This window comes from Thermobia domestica, chromosome 1 (genome assembly GCF_964235325.1).
Source record: "Thermobia domestica chromosome 1, izTheDome1.hap1.1, whole genome shotgun sequence".
Taxonomy (NCBI): domain Eukaryota; kingdom Metazoa; phylum Arthropoda; class Insecta; order Zygentoma; family Lepismatidae; genus Thermobia; species Thermobia domestica.
This window is the reverse complement of record NC_137454.1, coordinates 314415244-314433909: the sequence shown is the minus strand read 5'-3', so window position 1 is coordinate 314433909 and position 18666 is coordinate 314415244. Positions and strand designations below refer to the sequence as shown.

The 18666-nt window shown below is 40.2% G+C and overlaps 1 long non-coding RNA gene across 1 annotated transcript in view; it reads right to left on the bottom strand.

The window, feature by feature from the left end:
• Positions 1–14444, bottom strand: part of LOC145667864 (uncharacterized) — an 80207-nt gene extending 65763 nt beyond the window's left edge. Inside the window, exon 1 of the long non-coding RNA XR_014127920.1 lies at positions 14172–14444. This is a non-coding gene — a long non-coding RNA (uncharacterized LOC145667864). The remainder of the gene's footprint in view (positions 1–14171) is intronic.
• Between the last annotated feature and the right edge of the window lie 4222 nt (positions 14445–18666).

Below are 18666 nucleotides of genomic sequence, written 5' to 3'. Positions count from 1 at the left end.
AAGATGGGTGATCGTTACTCCTGGAGCATCAAAAGAGAGAGAGAGAGAGAGAGAGAGAGAGAGAGAGAGAGATGCGTTACATGACAAGGGATTCTGTGCATGCATTTATTCAGGTATACAAAGAAGTACCATGTTTTTGGAAGGTAAAATAAAAATTTAAAAAAACTACTGTGTGGGGAATGACGTAAAGAATTCTACATTTGAAAATCTAGAAAAGCTGAGAGAATTTCAACCTCACTCCACACTTGATAGTTGTTAAAAGGAGGACAAATACGTTGCGCTCCAACTACAGAAGGGAGCACATCAAAGTGAGAAAAAGGAAATTAAGTGGTTCTGCCGCTCATGAAATTTACATGCCAAAGTTATGGTACTACAGGGGTGTAGCCAGCAGGCTTATCTAGGGGGGTCGTTTTTGAGGGGAGAGAGCTACAATGTACAAAACCCCAAAAAAATGTGTTACAGCTAGAGGTTTTGAGGGCTGAAAAAACGGAATTTTTTTGTTTCCGTCCGAAAATCTAAACACACTGTTTTTTTAAGTTTTATTCTTCAAAAATATTATGTACCAGGTTGTTTTTATTATACTTAACCAAGAACTACTGCCCAGAAGCAAACGTTATACCTTTGTGTAAAACTATTTCAATCCAAGTCCTTGTACACAGAACCTATCTACATAAAACTGATTTTTTTTTAAAATTTCATTTAATTTCTTCCAAATTTCCTGACAAAAATATTTATTTATTATTCGTGACTAAAAAACATTATAATTATTTTATTAACAGCTATATATAACTTCCTGTTTTACACCAAGGGGAAAAAAAGCGAATAAAATTCAAACTGAAAAACTGAATTAAAACGTTGTTTTTCACCATATTTTCCAACTGATAAAAAAATGTGTTTTTTAAAACACTCAGTTTACGGCGATAGTTTTGTAGCAGTATTTATAGTACCTTGTTGAAACGTTTGTCTTCAAACTGTCAAATATAAAACAGGGGCGGATCCAGGACGGACTTCTGGGGGTCGGTGGGTTATAATACTGCTACTTAGAGCTACCTTTAAGAGCTTCAAACTCTGGGATGGGTTTTATTTATATATAAAATAAGAAATCTTCATCTTCTGGGGGTTATCGCCCCTCTGGATCAGCCTTTTATATAAAATCACAGTAAATCGTGTAATCTGCTGTTACAAATAAGTATATATATATATACAGTGGCGTATTTAGGGGGGTGGCTTCCGGGCTTAAGCCCCCCCGAAATCTTACTTAGTATAGTAAAGTAAATAAAATATCTTGCAGAATTTTCCCATTTCCAGGCAAAGCCCCCCCGAAAGTTAGCAAAGCCCCTCCCGAAACAAAATCGTAAATACGCCACTGTATATATATATATTAGGGTGGTCCAGAAACATATGGCCAAAAACAAAATTTGTGCAGGATACCGCGGCACCCTCTAATTTTTTTACCTCCAATGTTAGTATTATTTTGGTAGAATTTCAGCTTCCTAGTCCCAGTGGAAGATGGTGCTCAACCACCCTTTTCCTTAGAAATACAGTAGGACCTCGACTATCTGATAGTTTTCGGGCTATTTATCAGCGCCTTTTCAGCCGATTTGCACCAAATTTGGAGGGCAAGCTTCTATTGCTATCGCGGTTTGTTCCTTAAAATGTAAAACATATCGGTTGAATAGAAGCTGAGAAATAGCCTGGAAACTGTCGGATAATCGAGGTTTTACTGTATTTTTATAGGTATTTAGAAATTTTAATTGTAAAAAAGTTAACTTTTTACACGCTATATTTTTTATTTAGAAGCGACATAAATTAGAGAAGCATGTACATTGAACACAGAATTACATTTGTACAATTTACATACTATATTTAGATACATTTATACACACATGGAAAGTATAGCAAACACAAGTGACGTCCTCCATGGTGGATTACGGTACAGAAAGACAAGGTCGATAGAATTAACTCAAAAGTGTAAAATAAAAATAAATGCGCAAAGTAATAAACGACAAAGAAAACTGAAACAAATATTTTATCTCTATCTTATCCTGATGAAACAGTGAATGCTTAACAGTTCCACACTGTCCAATTTACAATTGCAAGGCATCTATGGCGGACTTTTTAGTTGTCTGTCTAAACTGCTTTCCGATTTACCTCAACAACTTGCAATAGAAACTGTTTATCTTCTTCGTCGTTTGTTAAGAGATTATTAAACTCCACGAAAAGCTTGATCCCTCTTTTTGCGGTGTCATTCACGACTCAAAGTTGTTTCACTCGCCCTCTGCCTTCCAGATATTCATGGTTCTTCTTCCATTCACCCGGCGAAGGTTAAGGAATCATCTCCAATCTGTGAACTGGAGAGAAGCTTTGCCGTTCGACTGGTTGCAAAATATCCGAGACTTACTCCTTCTTTAAGTACGGTTGCATCATCTCGCACGTTCCTCTCTCTGGACTCAGATGTTATTCCTTGGACAATTTTGTTTTTCTCTTCTGCCGTAACTTTGTCTGAGAACAAGGTAAGACCTACCAATTCATAGGAAAGATACCATAAATGACGTTCGAGGACTTTTCTTGTGGCGATGCTGATCTCATAATTGATATCTTTCTATTTCTGCAACTGGATCTAGAAGTTCGTATCTCCACCAAGAGCTTCAGCTGCTAGTGGAGCTTGTATCCATACTTTGGTGTAGAGAAGGGCTCCGAACAGCACGAAAATTGGCTTTCCTCCTTCTAGGGTTTCCTCCTCCTTCGGCAGCTTGAACACATCACGTTAATCTTAAAAAAGGAAGATTTTTCATTACGTAGATTAACTTCTCCATCCACCGAACGTGGCGAACTGGCCCTGGAGCTCTTCAATGAATCTTGTTAGAGGAAAATCCTAGAACAAGCATCGTCAGCTCGATGAGTTCTTGATAATCGTCTCTGGGTTGCAAATTCCCTTTCGATAGTTTTCTTCAGGAAGTCTACAGTTGAGACAATGCAAATTTCACTTTCCTTCTTGATTTCCAACGGCCGAAAATTGTCTCTCTGAACCCAGTCCCAAACCGCCTTCAATCTCTTGAAGATAGGAATATCACGTGAACTCAAGCAACCATAGCATAGGGTGAAGACTTTTTCCAAAATCAATTCCTTCACCTGGTCACGACAAGCTAACCACAGAAACCCTCGGCCAATCCTGTGTTCAAGAAGAACGCACGTCGAAACTCATGGCTTGCACTTCTGTCGATTAAGTTCCAATGTGTGATAAGGTCACGAACGATCTTGTCTTGATTCTGCCCTGTCCCTGAATACAATTTTGCCACACCAAGAAGCTTCTCGTGACCATCGCCAGAAACAAGTATTGTCAGACGGTCAACTTTTTCCCCACCGAAAATTTCAGGTAGAATTTTCCCATCCCAGTGGATCACGAGAGGATATTCCGGAGAAAAATTCTCTCTTCAGGGAATCCGCTCTCTTTTATCTGAATTTCTCTCGCTCCCTGCGGACTGTGCTTCGTGAAAGTGGAAGGGATCTATTGTCGCAACCAAGAACTGTTGCTATCGGGACCATTAACCGAACTCTTGGTGATCAAATGTTTTGTTTCAATCCAGGTGTTGTGACCTTTTCCTCCCGTTTCTGTCGTTTCCGGCTTAGACATCCAGCTGGTTCAAATTCCTCATCCGAACTGGAAGAATTTTCGGAGTTTTCTTTTTCATCTGTAAAGCAAACATTGGAAGCTGCTGCTGCTGATGATGTTAAAGCAATTACTCTCTGTATGTGTTCTTCTTCTTCTTCTTTGTTTCGTCACTGAAGAGGTTTCTACTGCTTTTATACAAGTGCCTTGTCTACTGCAGCCAGAAACATCTTACGATTCTCCCTTTGATCTAGGAGAAAATCGCAAGCTTACTTTACTTTCATAACCGTCAAAGCATCAGCGTGGGCGATATCAAAGCCAGCGTGGGCGGTTCCAATAACTTCGAACTGCGCTGGGCTTCAGAAGTGCGCCCCTTGTTTTTTCAGCATCAACAAATTGCAATGTTTTTTTTTTTCTATTTTTACCTATATGTTTCCTCAGAGTTATAGGAATTGCAGCCTTAGACCACAACATCATCAATTCCACGGTTGTCACCTGGCTCGCATTTCGCACCGAATTATTGTGTGATACTTTTAGGTGATAATGAAACCGTTGTAAGCAATGCTTCGTAGTTGGGAGCTGTTTCAATCTTAATAGCGGCAGTAACTCACGGACACCAAACAGGAAAATTTCGTTACTCGAGCGAGTTGATGCCATTTTGTGACAAGTTCAGAACGAAACACCATTAAAATCATTTCGAAACCTAGGTTGAACCGTAATTTACAGTTTTGTCCCGAACTCAGTTTAACTTACTATAACTCATTTAATAATTACTAATAATAAAGCCTATACTTAAATATCGAACACTTGAGTAAAAACAAAAACAGTAATCTTAGCCATGTCTCACTAATTATATGTGTATACATTGTAATAGAATAAATAAGGAATGACGTTTATGATATGCTTTTAAAATGCTATATATAACAAAACAAAATAATGGGGAAAATGTGATCTTTTATGGGGTTGTTGAGCACCATCTTCTCTTTGATTTAGAAATCCGAAATTTTACCCTAAAGTTGCTATGTATGAATGTAAAAAATTTAGGGGGTGCCCCAGGTTGTAGCACAAAAATGAGTTTTTTGGACCACCCTAATATATATATATATATATATATATATATATATATATATATATATATATATATATATATATATATATATATATATATATATATATATTTCGAAGTCCATTTGTTTGTTATGAGTTTATATTGACACAAATCTAAAGAAAAATTACACAAAATATTATAATTTGTGTGGAATAATTTAGTTCCATTATCTAAACCATTTCCATCCAATTTGGACATGTTGGCGTGGGAGACCCGGGTTCGATTCCCAGTGGGAACTAATGTGGTTCGGATTCCACGTTAATCAGTAGGTCCACGTCTCATATAGCCTCGCTGCTGAACGGGACGTTAAACTCAAAATCAACTCAACCAATTTGGAAGTGATCCGCACAGGAGCACTAGATCAATCGATTGTAGTAGATGTGGTAGCAACCTGTGCATTTGGTCATTCCTTACACAGAAGATACACCATATTATTTTTCAATCGGTAAATAATTCAACGTAAATTATTAATTATATGTAAACTTTGTTATATTTAAATGACTGGAGCAATATAATTTTACGATGATGTTTTAAAAACTGGTCGTTTAGGGGGTCCAGGAAATAATTTGGGGGGACTGGCCCCGTCGCCCTCCTCCCCATGGCTACACCCCTGTGATATTACGATTAACTTTAATTTTTATCGGATTAGGAAGAAACACGTGTAAGCAAAAGCAACCTAGATGAATACAGCAGTGATGAAGAGCCTGATGAGTCATCTCCACAGGTAATTAAAATAAAATATTATTGCAACTAGTTTTATTTACACACTTATTCCTGTGTACTGGCATGTAGAATTAAGAGACCTCGATGGTCACTACTAGTTGGTAGCAATCATATTATCTTACCATTCGACTCTTCACGGTCTCCGTCCTCCACATTTCTCAAACAACTTCTAGTAAGTTGAACAGCATGTTGGTGCGTGTGTGGGCAAAAAATTCTTCCAACATACATGATGAGACAAATCTTTCATGAATGTTGGTCATGCAAGTGTGTACATGTATGGGCCGCTTAAGAAGCAAGTCCCCCAGGGCTCCCATCATAAGGCTCAAGGGGGGTCAACCGCAACATTTCAAATGGGAACAGGGGCGGATGATATTTCTCTTCTTCTTCTTCTTCTTCTTTTGGCTGGATTACTCCATGGTGGAAGTTTCGGGCCTGGGCCCTTGCCTTCATGCCTGTGTTGTGATTGATGTTGTTACTTACTGTTTTTCAATTTGTGCTGAAGGGACCGCAACTGTCGCGCATCCCTGGCTGGAGTTTGTTATTTTTCAATCGGGCGGTCTTGGCATCTTGTAGATGTCTCTACGGGGGTGTGCAGTTCCTATTGTATTCACGTGACGATGTGGGGAGTTTTTGACAGTCCTCCAGAAGTTGATGGTTCTTCTTCTTCTTACTTCCTCGAGGAAAGGAAGGTCGATGTCTTCGTGTATTTGCTGGAGATATGTGTCCATGGAATGACCTGTTATGGCCCTGGCTGCCCTGTTTTGAAGTACCTGGAGTGGTCTGAGTCGAGTTCTTGCTGCATGTTGCCACGCTGGGTGGGAGTAGAGGATGATGGGACGGATGCTCATTTCATAGACATGCTTGCGTGTCTTATGAGCTAGGGATGGGGAGAGGAGTAAGGGTAGTAGTGCCTTGAACCTTTGCGTCGCTTTCTTGGTGACTGTTGTGAGGTGGGACTCAAACGTCAACTTCCGGTCCAGCTGTATACCCAGGTATTTAGCTTGGTGTTCTTCTGGGAGCGGTGTTCCGGCCAGTTGGAAGTTGGCAGGTTCTAGTGTCCTGTTCTTGGTGAAGTTTACGACTGCAGTTTTGCGGGGATTCACCTTGATTTTCCACCGTTGAGTCCAGGCGTCTAGAAGCTGGAGGTGTCTTCTCAGGTATACCGTGGCGTGCCGTTGGTTCCCATGTGAAGCAAAGATCGCCGTGTCGTCGGCAAAGGTTGCAAGGGTGGTGTTGGGAGTGGTAGGGACGTCGCTTGTGTACAGCGCGTAGAGGAGAGGTGAGATGCAGGAGCCTTGTGGGACTCCTGCCCGGATGGGTCGTGGGTTGGTCTTGTGCCCAGCGTGGGAGATGTAGAATGTTCTTTCGTACAAATACGAAGCAATCACTCTGATCTGATAGTGTGGGAAGTTCTGAATCTGGAGTTTATGTATGATCCCCTCGTGCCACACCTTGTCAAAGGCTTTCTCGATGTCTAGGAAAACACCCAGGGTGTGGCCGCCTTCATTAAACCTGGCTGTGATGAGTTCTACTACCCGGACGAGCTGCATCTCTGCGCTGTGTCCGCTGCGGAATCCGAACTGATGGTCGGGTAGCAGGTTATGTTCGGTGACGAACTGCAGCAGTCTTCGCTGGAAGATCCTTTCAAACACTTTGCTGACGTGTGACAGTAGGCTGATGGGTCTGTAACTTGAAGGATTTGTCCGGGTAGCGCCAGGTTTTGGGATCATACATATTCTTGCTGTCTTCCAGGCTTTTGGAAAGTAGCCATGTCGTAAAATTGCGTTGAATATCCTACAGAGCAGTACCAGGGCCTTCCTCGGGATATTCCGGAGTGCTTCGGGCGTGATCTGGTCTGGTCCAGGAGCTCGATGAAGAGATTGTCGCCGGATCACGTGCTGAATTTCTCGGGGTGTTGTCAGGGCTTCTGCTGGCGTTGGGTCATCAAACTGTTCTTCCTCGATTGTCTGGCGGACCGCTTCCTGAAGGTCTGGTGGGGTGGGCATGGGGTTTGGTTGGAATGTGTTCTCCAGGGTGTCTGCGAATTGGTCTGCCTGTTCCTGGGGCTCGTAGAGTAGTCCCTGGGGTCCTTGGAGAGGGTAGTTCCTTGTTCCGGAGGATGGTCGGGTGAGCGCTCGGACCAGCTTCCAGAAGTCTCTGTTAGGTGTGGCAAGTTCTTGTAGTCTCTGGTTCCATGATGCTAGCTTGGTGCGCAGTAGCCTTTTACGCACTCTGGAGGTGAGCTTGTTCCAGAGTGTTTTATACGCAGGATGTCGTGTTCGCTGCCACTGCTTTCTTGCCCATCGTTTCAACTGCACTAGAACTGTTGTGCGATGTTCTTCTGCACTTTTGGGTCGTGCCTCAGTTGTCGTTGCTGTGGTAGCCAGTCAGAGTGCTGACTGTAGCTGTACGGTGAGAGTCTCGACCGAAGCGTCCAGTTCCTCCGGTGTGTCCACTGGGAGACGGGGGTTAACCATTTGGGCTAGCATTTGTGTGTAGTATCCCCAATCCGTTGTGCTGATCTTGGGGATATTGGAGCTTGTGATCTGGTGTTTGATGGCTACGGTTTGGATGACTGGTAGGTGGTCTGAGTTTAGGGTGTGGATCACAGATGGGCCGTCCAGCAGGGCGAGGTTCGCTGCTAGCACCATGTCCAAGACGTCGGGTCTTCCGCCGTTCCGAGGGTAGTGCGTCGGTTCGGTGGGTGCAGACGGGACGAAATCGATAGTCCGGAGCGCTCTATGTAGTACTCGTCCGTTTTCGTTGGACACCCTGGAGTTCCATTCGTTGTGTTTGCTGTTGAGGTCGCCTCCAATCAGGACGCGGTGGCCAAGTCTTCGCAGAGTTCTGAGGTCTTCTGTGTCCCAGTTTCTGTTCGGTGGTCGATAGGCTGCCAGGATGTGGATTGGTCCGTCCGGTGAGTAGAGCTTGATGCCTGTGACCTCTAGGGACTGGAGTTGGATGGGGGGAAGTGGATCGTGGGGTAAGGAGTTTTTGATCAGTATTGCTGTGCCGCCCAGGGAGGTGGCGCCTGGGCGGTCGGTTCTGTGGATAGTATAGTTGGGGATGCGGAAGGAAATGGGTGGTTTTAATTTGGTTTCTGTGACGAGAGCTATGTCGACTCGCTCTCGCCGGAGGAAGTCTTCGAAAATTTCTTTTTGGGTGCGGATTCCATCCGCATTCCAGTGGACTACCCTGAGGTCACGGGAGATAGACTGTCTATTCTGTGCCATCATCGACCAATGATGCGATCACTTCGAACATGGTGGTAATTCTGGTTACTGGGTCCTCTGCTGCTGCTATTTTTCGTAATCCTGTTTTTATTTTCTCCAAGAACGACTTCAGGTTTAGTCCTTGGAATAGCTCTTTGATGTCCTTAACAAGTGTAAGGATGGAGGTGGTGTCGCTGGCGTCATGGCGGGGGGGTGAGGAGGCCTTCTTGGTTGGTGGTTGTGTGTCCTTCTTGCTTGTAGGTTGTGGTGGCGGTTGTGCATCTTCTTCCTGTGGTTTGGTTTTGTCATTCTTTTCTTGGCTGGATTTGTTCCTGTTGGAGGCGACCGCGGCGTAGTCTTCGTTGGAGGGGGTGGATTTCTGGGTGTCTTGGTCTTGGATGTTGTCTGCCTCTCTTCTGCGTGGTGGGTCCTTTTTCTTTGGCGGTTGTCGTCTGGCTTGGGCGGCTTTGAGTGTGGGGCACCCTTGGTAGTTTGCGGGGTGTGGCCCCCCACAGTTCACACATTTCGCAGGCGTGTCCCGCGTTGTTTTAGGACATAACGTGGTGAGATGTGATTCGTCGCACTTCACACAACGGGGGGTAGCACGGCACATGCGCTGAGAGTGGCCCACACGCTGGCATCTGTGGCACTGAAGCACACTTTGGCCACGATATGCCTCCACTTCCACTCGGTAATTGAAGAGCCTTCTCAAGTTGTAAATTTCACTGATTCCCGGCACTTTCTCCAGGGACACTAGAAAGAGCGGGAATAGAGGGCGCACTCCGTTGGGGTCGCAACGACCCTTCAGTTGCCTAACTTCCTTAACAGGGTAGTCTAGTTCTTGGAGCTCACTGTATATTTCTTCCGTTGGGGTGTCCATAGGAAGCCTACGAATGACCACTTTGAAGTAGCGCGCTGGCTTAGGGATCTCGGATGCAAAGGATTGATTAGTTTGTATACAATAGGTTTCTATCTTTTCATAATCTGCCATGGACTGGCAGGAAAACTTGATGTGGTCTTTGCAGTGGTCCACTTTGGGGGGCGCTTTGCAGATGGCAGACACTGTTCGAGCAAAAGTGAAAGTTTTGTCAATTCCGTACACATAAATCGGGGGAACTTTCTTGCCGGTGAGGATCTGGGATGCACTAGTGTTATTCATTTCGGATTGTTCCGCGTTGTCGTTGTTATCTTCTGTAGCTAATGGTGCAAACTTATTTTTGAATTCAATCAGAGATTCCACATTAGCAGATTCTCTGCGGCGCACACGTTTCTTAGCACGATGAAACTCGTGCTCATCCCCTTCGTTTTCAGTTTCTGAGGGGTCACTCATATCAATTAAGTTCTCGGTTGACGTGGGGTTTGGAGGAGTTGGAACGTCACTTGGGCTGGGGTCTCTTGCACTTGGTTGGTGTTGGGAGCTAGTATTTGCTACTTCTTCCAGTTCCTGGGGGGTCAGGGGGGAAAGTGCTTTGGTTTAGCAGATTGCCTTCGTCGCTGAACTGACTCCAGTGAACAGAATTTCATTGTTTTGAGCTGGTTCGTTAGCGTTGTCATGGCCGTGGTTTGGGGGGGTCGCCTTACGGGGGGGTCTCCTCCTAAGGTGACTCCTTCTGGTGCCTGGGGGGCTTGCTTCATGGTTGTTGTTTGGGTTCCGATTGGCTGTGGGATCGGTCGTTGTGTATCACTATTTGACTGGAGAGGGGTTTCAATCCTGTGTTGTGGCTCTGAAAAGGGCCAGAATTGCCCTTGGTTGTCGGTGATGGGGTACTGGTGCGGGGGGGTCGGTATCTTGACGGGGGTGTTGTCCGGTGGAAGAGAATCCAGCGTTAAGCACTTACGTCTGTTTATAGTTGGGGCTTGCACCCAACAGGCCTATTTTTCTTTTAGCCTATAGTTCAATATTGGATGAAATTGTTTTTCAGAGTTTTAATCATAAATGTTTTAACCACACACACACTGTGCTCTGTGCCGCTGCACAGGGCAGAATGGCTGAAGATGGCTGAGATTTTCCTTTTATACGGCTCTGGAGAGCAGAAAAATGGTTGGCCAATCACGGGCGAGGAAATTTGAAGCTTCCAGCCAATGGGAGACAGGTGCTTTCCGCCCCGTCCGCGCTCGTGGATGACTTTCGTGAGAGCTGTTCTTGGCGTGGTTGTGTGAAGTGCGTTGCTATTGTAGCATGCAGCATGCACACACTAGCTACAATCTAAGCTACAATATGCACTTCAGAACACTTTCACGACACTTAACACACACAAAAAGTTCACAGTTGAGAGCACTAATGTTTATTTGCAGCTCGCAATGTTTTTGAGGGGAAAAAAGTTTATTTTTCCAAGGAAAAGGCGCTGATATTCACGCACAAAAACACACACGTGTCGCACTATGAACATCTAACATCCGTGTACTATTTCTCTGGATAGATACAACACCGTCTATAAAAAAAAAACATTTGCTATATGAATATGAAACAGATGTCAGGCAAGGACAACTAGCGGTGTTTCCCATATGATCAGACGATGACTTATTTATGGCACGAGCCATAGTAGAAGGCGGCTTAGTTGAAGAAACTACACCCTCTCAGTAACCTAAATTGCACGAAAATTTCCAAAGCAGGTTCATTGACCTGACTACCGCATGTTGCCCACTTTGTCCAAGAGCGGGATGGTTTGTTTCTAACTTTTCTACCGAAAAGCATTTGTCTGGAATGGTGTTTCGGAGACAATAAAATAAAGAAAATATACTAGGCAGAGAGAGAGCAGGGAGGAGGGAGTGTACCAATTATTCTTTCCTCTAAACCAGCGTTTCCCAACCTTTTTCAACTTGCAGCACACTATGGGTGTAACATGGATTCTCGCGGCACACTTATAGATATTATTATTTGTAAATATAAAACACACTGGTATTTTTTTCTTTCATTACTGATCTCCTTCCCACAGAGAAGAAAGCTCGATCACTGGGTTTTCCTCGTGGTAAATCACTATGCTTATTTTTCATTCTAATTTAAAAGGAGAAAACAACTGCAATGAAATGTTGGACTCAGGTTAAAAGTACGCTTTCTCTTTCGAAAACTGTATCCAACCTTTTACTAAGAATGAAGATCATTAAATAACGAACGAACAAATAAATCTATATTTTACTTTTAAAACACAAATGTAAATAATTTATCGAAAGGATTGAATGATATTTTAAATTTTCAAGTTACGAAATAGTCTGTAACGATAAAGAAGCAATAATGGTCATAACAATAACAAATACTTTTTTCAACATTAGAAATGTACAGAAAAGTAACACGTCATGAAACTTAAAATTGTAGATTCATAGTAGAGGTTCATAGTAATGTGCAATACAAATATACATTTTCCCCTATGTTTTGCAATTTGATTGCTACAGAATTAATAATTTTGTTTTGATATCCTCGCGGTACATCAGTGGCCCATTCACGACACACCAATGTCGCGGTATTTTCACTGCTAGCTTCTCATTTTAGACAGGTATATTTACAACAAAGGGGGTAGCGTGCACCTTTGCACCCCCTTAAATCTGGCCCTGTCCAGAAGTTATGTAGCCCTATATCGTTCATGGAAATAAAAACACAATATTTATAACTATGCTAAATTACTATAGACTGCCAATTGCTCATTCAGACAATTTATGATGTTCACTTTATTGCAATGTTCTTATACAGACTAGATATAGGCTACGGATAATAGTTTTATACAAACTAGATAATCAATTATTATTATTATTATTATTATTATTATTATTATTATTATTATTATTATTATTATTATTATTATTATTATTATTATTATTATTATATTTGAAGTACAATCAAATATCACGACATTAATTACTAGTTTTAATTAACTGAATTGAGCTGAAAATTAGATCTTGATCTCGGAAGATTAACTATTAAATTTATACGTTCTGTACCTTTCTAAAGTAATAAATGCTTGAATTGGTTTCAAGGCTGTTCCTGAGTGAATAATTTCTTCATAATAATATTAAAAGTTTTAGAAAAATTTTCGAGACATTCGAGTCGAGTCGAGATTTTTATGAGCTGTCTCGACTCGACTCGTGTCTCGACTCGAAAATTCGAGTCGAGAAACACGTTTGTCTCGACTCGTCTCGAATTTTACAAAGTGTGTCTCGACTCGAATCTCGACTCGAATTCGAGTCGAGTCGAGTCGAGATTCGAGACATGTCTCGACTCGTGCGCATCCCTAGTGGCTTGTAATAAATATTCACTGAAAATATGTTGCATAAAAATGAGGAGAAAGCACTTCCTCGTTGTTGACTCATTTCAACTCCAAGCAATTGAGACGATTGGAAATCCTGAAAAGAAATCCCATCACCCCCGTACGGATAGGGATTGAACTTGACTTAAACGACATCCTGAATTGGGGTGAGTTTGGACAAGTGATAGATAATATCAAATGCTTTTCTCTGTTCGTTTTAATTTTATGATTGTGACTCTGCAGGCCTTCTGAAGTTGAGAGCACGTAATACGAGATGCAATTCAAGCCGAGTTTTGCAATTCAGATTGAAGCAAAGCGCCTGAAATGTCCGCAGCCCACTATAGTTAGCACTTCTACTGGTTGCCTGACAAAAGGATATCAACCTTAACAACGCTCCAATGACAATGTTAATCTGGGCTCAAAACGATCCTCAAAACGTTCAATAGGAAATATCTGCACGAATTTTGAAAATTTCAATGAGACCTGGCAAATTTACATAAAATTTGGAATCGACTAGCGAAAATGGTACTTTCTAGAAGTTGTGGTTTCCGAGGTCTCATTGTCGAAAGGAATTGGCAACAAACATATAAACGCAGCGATTTAATATATAGACTTCTTTTTCCATATCTAAACTAACATACAGGGATGATATTTCAAATTATTATACAGATAAGAAGAGACGTCAATAGTGTGTATTTCAAACTAAAGGATTATAATATTATCATGGAACAACGCTCCCCGCTGGATTAGTGGTAAGCACGCGTTTGGTACACGGGGTTCCGGGTTAGATTCCCAGTAGAAAAGCAATCGAACACATTAGAATGGTTAGAATTCTACTTCAACTTTCAATTAGAATTCATTTTGAAAAGGAATGCTAAACTTCAATAAACTATAAACAATATTATTTAATACTATTATAGTGTTGGCAATCAGACAAGAATTGTGGCTGTCTCGCCTCCAAACGACGGTCTGAAAAATGCAGTCTCGTTTCGAACGTCAATACGAAAGTTCTGTCTGCTTTCGTCTCGTAGACAAGACTATTTAACACTTTTAAAATAGTCCTACAATTTTTAAATTCTGAAGGTTGGTGGAAACGTTTCAGGTTAGGATGAGTAAAATTTTGAACTTGACTCATTTCTTCTTATAAACTGCTGCCATGCCCCATGATATCTAGGACCTTTTCCACTATTAATAAGCCAAATAAATCCCCTTTAACAACTGGCTATATTACATAAGATTGAACAAATAAATAATTAAATAAATAAAACAATGGCACTGACCTGATTTAACTTATGGAATACCAAGGACAAACGTCGGCTAAGAAAATCTTGTCGTGATTTGAACCGAAGACCTTTCTATTGCAAGTGAAGCAAATTTTTTCCGCATTTTACTCCGCAAAACTATCAATGCTACGTCGTATAAGTAACATTCATTCGCTACTACTTTTTCTATTGTAAGCAGATAAACCTATAGACATGACAGATATACACTTTTACAAAGTCAAATAAATATTGCTTAATGTTTTGGTAGAATACAAACTTCTGTCATCAGGGACAACTTCACTAACCTGAGTATATGTCATATGTATATGTGTGCTAGTGTGTGTGTGAGAGAGGAGGGATGGAGAGAAGGAGAAAAGTATCCATTGCTCAGAATGACTTTCATTCTTCCGAAAAGAAAAGGAATTATGGAAGAGTCTACTTTCCATCCAGAGGCAGAAAGAAGGTTAGTAAAAACTAAGAGTAACCACTACACAGTACACACCTCCTGAAATAGAATGGTTAGGTCCTTTCCTTATTTATATATATGTTTTTTTTTCTTTAACAGGCTTTATTCGATGTTGAGCACTGTACCATTAAGACAGACTGACACGCTTTCTTGGCTAATTGTGTCACAAACATCAAAAATTAATTACGTGCTACTATTAAGACTTTGTTGACATCTTAGTAGGCTTAACGTAATAAGAAATATTATTGTGCATATTAACATTAAGACAAGTGAATAATAGGTTTCGGTATGCATTGATGTTGCTCTCTGTTAGAGATAGCCAATTCGATGGTCAAGACGGTTACGAAAAAAGACACGATATGATAGCTGGAGTTTAACGGATAAAACTAAAAAGAAACTTAAGTTCCTGGGGTGCAGCTTCTAGGTGCTATGCCTCTCTTTCTTTCCTTCTTTCTTTTTTTTATATCTTTTTACGTTTTGTGGTCAGTGCATCGACTCAGGGGCCCACCACAAGGGCTTAGGCGGAATCCCCCAAATTTACCATTATCTCCCAAAATTTACCATTTTCCCTCCAAATTTACCGTTCTTCCCCCCAAAATTTAATATTCTTCTTTCCAAATGTACCATTCTCTCTCAAAATTTGGCATTCTTCCTTACAAATTTACCATTCTCTCTAAAATTTACCATATTCCCCAAACTTTATCATTCTTCTCCCCAAATTTACCATTCTCCCAAAATTTATCATTATTTCCTCCAAAATTTACCATTCTTTCTCCAAAATTTACGATTCTTTCCCCTATTGTTCTTACCCTCCAAATTTATCATTCTCCCTCAAAATTTTGTTTTCTTCAATTCAAAATTTACCATCTTCCCCAAAATTTACCATTCTTCCCACCAAAATTTAGCATTCTGCCCTCAAAATTTACCATTCCCTCAAAATTTACCATATTCCCTCCAAATTTACCATTTTGTCTCCAAAATTTACCATTTTTCTCTCCAAAATTTACCATTCTTCCACCCAAAATTTATAATTCTTCCCTCCAATATTTACCATTCTTCCTCAAAATTTACCATTCTTTCCTCCAAAATATACCATTTTCTCCTCAAAATTTACCATTCTTTTCCTAAATATATTCATCCCCCTCCCAATTTACCATCCTCTATTTTGATTGTACCATTTTCAATTAAAAATGCCTCCCCATAAATATTCTCATAGTCACAACCTGCTTTATTAAACCCGCCTCTTGGTACATGTGCACCGACTCCTATCGTAGTTATTTCTGGCTTTCATGAGTGGAGCTTGGTACATTTGAATTCAACTTATTCTTCCCCATCATCTCGCGATGCCACTGAGAATTCTGTACTCTCACAGAAATCAAGCCCAATACCACTAAAATCATAAATGTTAACCATCCGACCGCGTTAAATTACATAATATAATGGACAATATTGAAGTCAAAGGATTGATCAGAAAATAGAGAAATAAGCTTATTAGCAGGAATGCAAATCTTCCTTTCCTACGTACAATCTAGTTCAAAAATTCTTGGCCGCCCACCTTGTTCTGAAAGGCAATATTCTGGAAGAAAACATAAATAAATCTAATGCCTTAGCTCTAAACAAATATCCCAATTGGCCAAAGAAAATCCGCATTCGATTGATTTAATTCCAACTTTATATAAGACTGCAGAGCTTTTCATAAAAAGTTGATGGCCAGTATTTTTTTTTATTACGACTGTACATAATTCATTTTCCGTAAATGTTTCTGGTGTTACCCATGAAACGAAACGAAATACGAAATACGATCTTCTTTCCCATCTTCTAAAATTTTTATAGACATGTCATTTCGTCTTGATTATCGAAGATTTTTTCTCATCTCGTCTCCGAGTATGGAAGAAATATTTGTGTCATCTTGAAAATTTCTTGACTAGTTTGTAAATTTGTTTACAAAATTTATGTCCTGAGTTTTCTTAATTTCATCATGAGTTTATCAGAATCCTACCGCGTCACGAGAGGTCCAGGAAGGGTGGTGAGGTGAGGTGAGGTGATTTTAGTTTAGCGTCCCTTTCAGCAGCGAGGCTATATGAGACGTGGACCTACTGATTAACGTGGAATCCGAACCGCATGAGCTCCCGCCGGGAATCGAACCCAGGTCTCCCACGCCAAAGGCGCGTATGCTAACCGCTTAGCCACGAGGGAGCTCGTCCAGGAAGGGTGTGGTATAATAACATTTAAAAATATTTATTGTTGGAGTATATTGATTCATAACTTTCGTCTTTTTCTAACGTTGATAAAAGCTCTTCCTTGTGTTTGTACAATCGTTTTATCAATTTATAGTGTTCATAGTGTGAATCATGTAACACTAAAACAGTGTTTGAAAATGAAATGAAATGAAATGAAATCTTTCAGTTTCACGTCCCACAGTTAAGTTGGTTAGGCTAAAGGAGACAGTAATAGTGTTTGCGATTTAAGATTTGGGTGAATACGTGTTGATTACGAAACTCGTGAAATTCATCGTCTCGTCTCGAAAACGGTACGACAATTATAGTGTTTACCATCTTGTCTCGAATTTTAAAATACACTTCATGTCTCGTTTTCAAAAAAAAACAAGAATCGAGACGAGACCCAAAATTTCTTGTCTTGTGGACAACATTAAATTCTTAAGATACTTTGTTTTCTCCTTTTCCCTTTAAGGTTAGTTTAAAGGGACAAGTTTTTCCGATAGATGTCACTACAGTCTTCGTATCTCTCTCTCATGTATTTTTTTTTTTTTTTTTTTTACCTTTCACGAAAATTCACGATTTCTCTTACAAATTTCAACCTAGAGACTTCAAATTTTTGGACAAGGAACTTGATAACCTATCGAAGACAACAATCCGTGCCGATTTTTTAAATTTAGAATTCTCTTCATTGTTGAAATGGCTTAATTGTTGAAAGGGATATCCAAACCATTAACAATATAACTGTTTCAACAATGAAGAAAATTCTAAATAGGAAATCAGTACGGATTGTTGCCTTCGATAGGTTATGATGTTCCTTCTCTAAAAATTTGAAGTCTCTAGGTTTAAATTTGAAAGAGAAATTGTAAATTTTCGTGAAAGGTAAAAAAAAAAATACATGAGACAGATACGAAGACTGTAGTGACATCTATTGGCAAAACTTGTCCCTTTACACCAACCTTAATTCATTTTTGACTTTTTTTCTTCCCAATGTATCTACCCCATTTCATTGCACCTAAGTAAATTAATATTGTGTAAATTAATACGTGCTAATTACTTTAAATACTTCGTTTTCTCCTTTTCCCTTTAATTTCAGTGAATTATTTGTCGCCCCTACTCCACTTGTGGACCCCTTGCTGTTTGAAAAAGAATACTGCATTTTGAGAGTCTTTGAATAATCGTGAAAAAAAAAGAAAAGCACTTATCAAATGTCTGTTACACAGAGAGCTGAGATTTACACTGATCTGATCAGATTTATATGAGAAAGCAACGAAAAAATTTCGACTTGTGGATATGGAGAAGATTGAGGCGAAAAAGAAGAAATGAGAATGTGTTTTGTTAATAGTAGAAGAGAAAGAAAAGTTACTAGAGGCAATTAAAAAAAGAGAAACTATATATATATATATATATATATATATATATATATATATATATATATATATATATATATATATATATATATATATATATATATATATAAGATAGATAGATAGATAGATAGGCGCGGATCCAGAATGTGATAAAGGGAGGGTCTAAACTATAGTTTGTCGCTTTATCCAGTGTAAAGACAGTAGGATTTAAGCTCCATTTTATCCAGTGTATATCTGAGCGTCAAGAGGGGGCTATAGCGTGATTCACTATATATATATATATATATATATATATATATATATATATATATATATATATATATATATATAAAGCGTTAAGGTATTGTTTGTAAACGAAAGAGAAAAATGAGAAGAATAAAAGTATGAACAATTCTTTGACCAACGGAATTTCGCAATAGACCACTCACTTCTGATGTAAAGGATTTCTGGTTCGATTACAG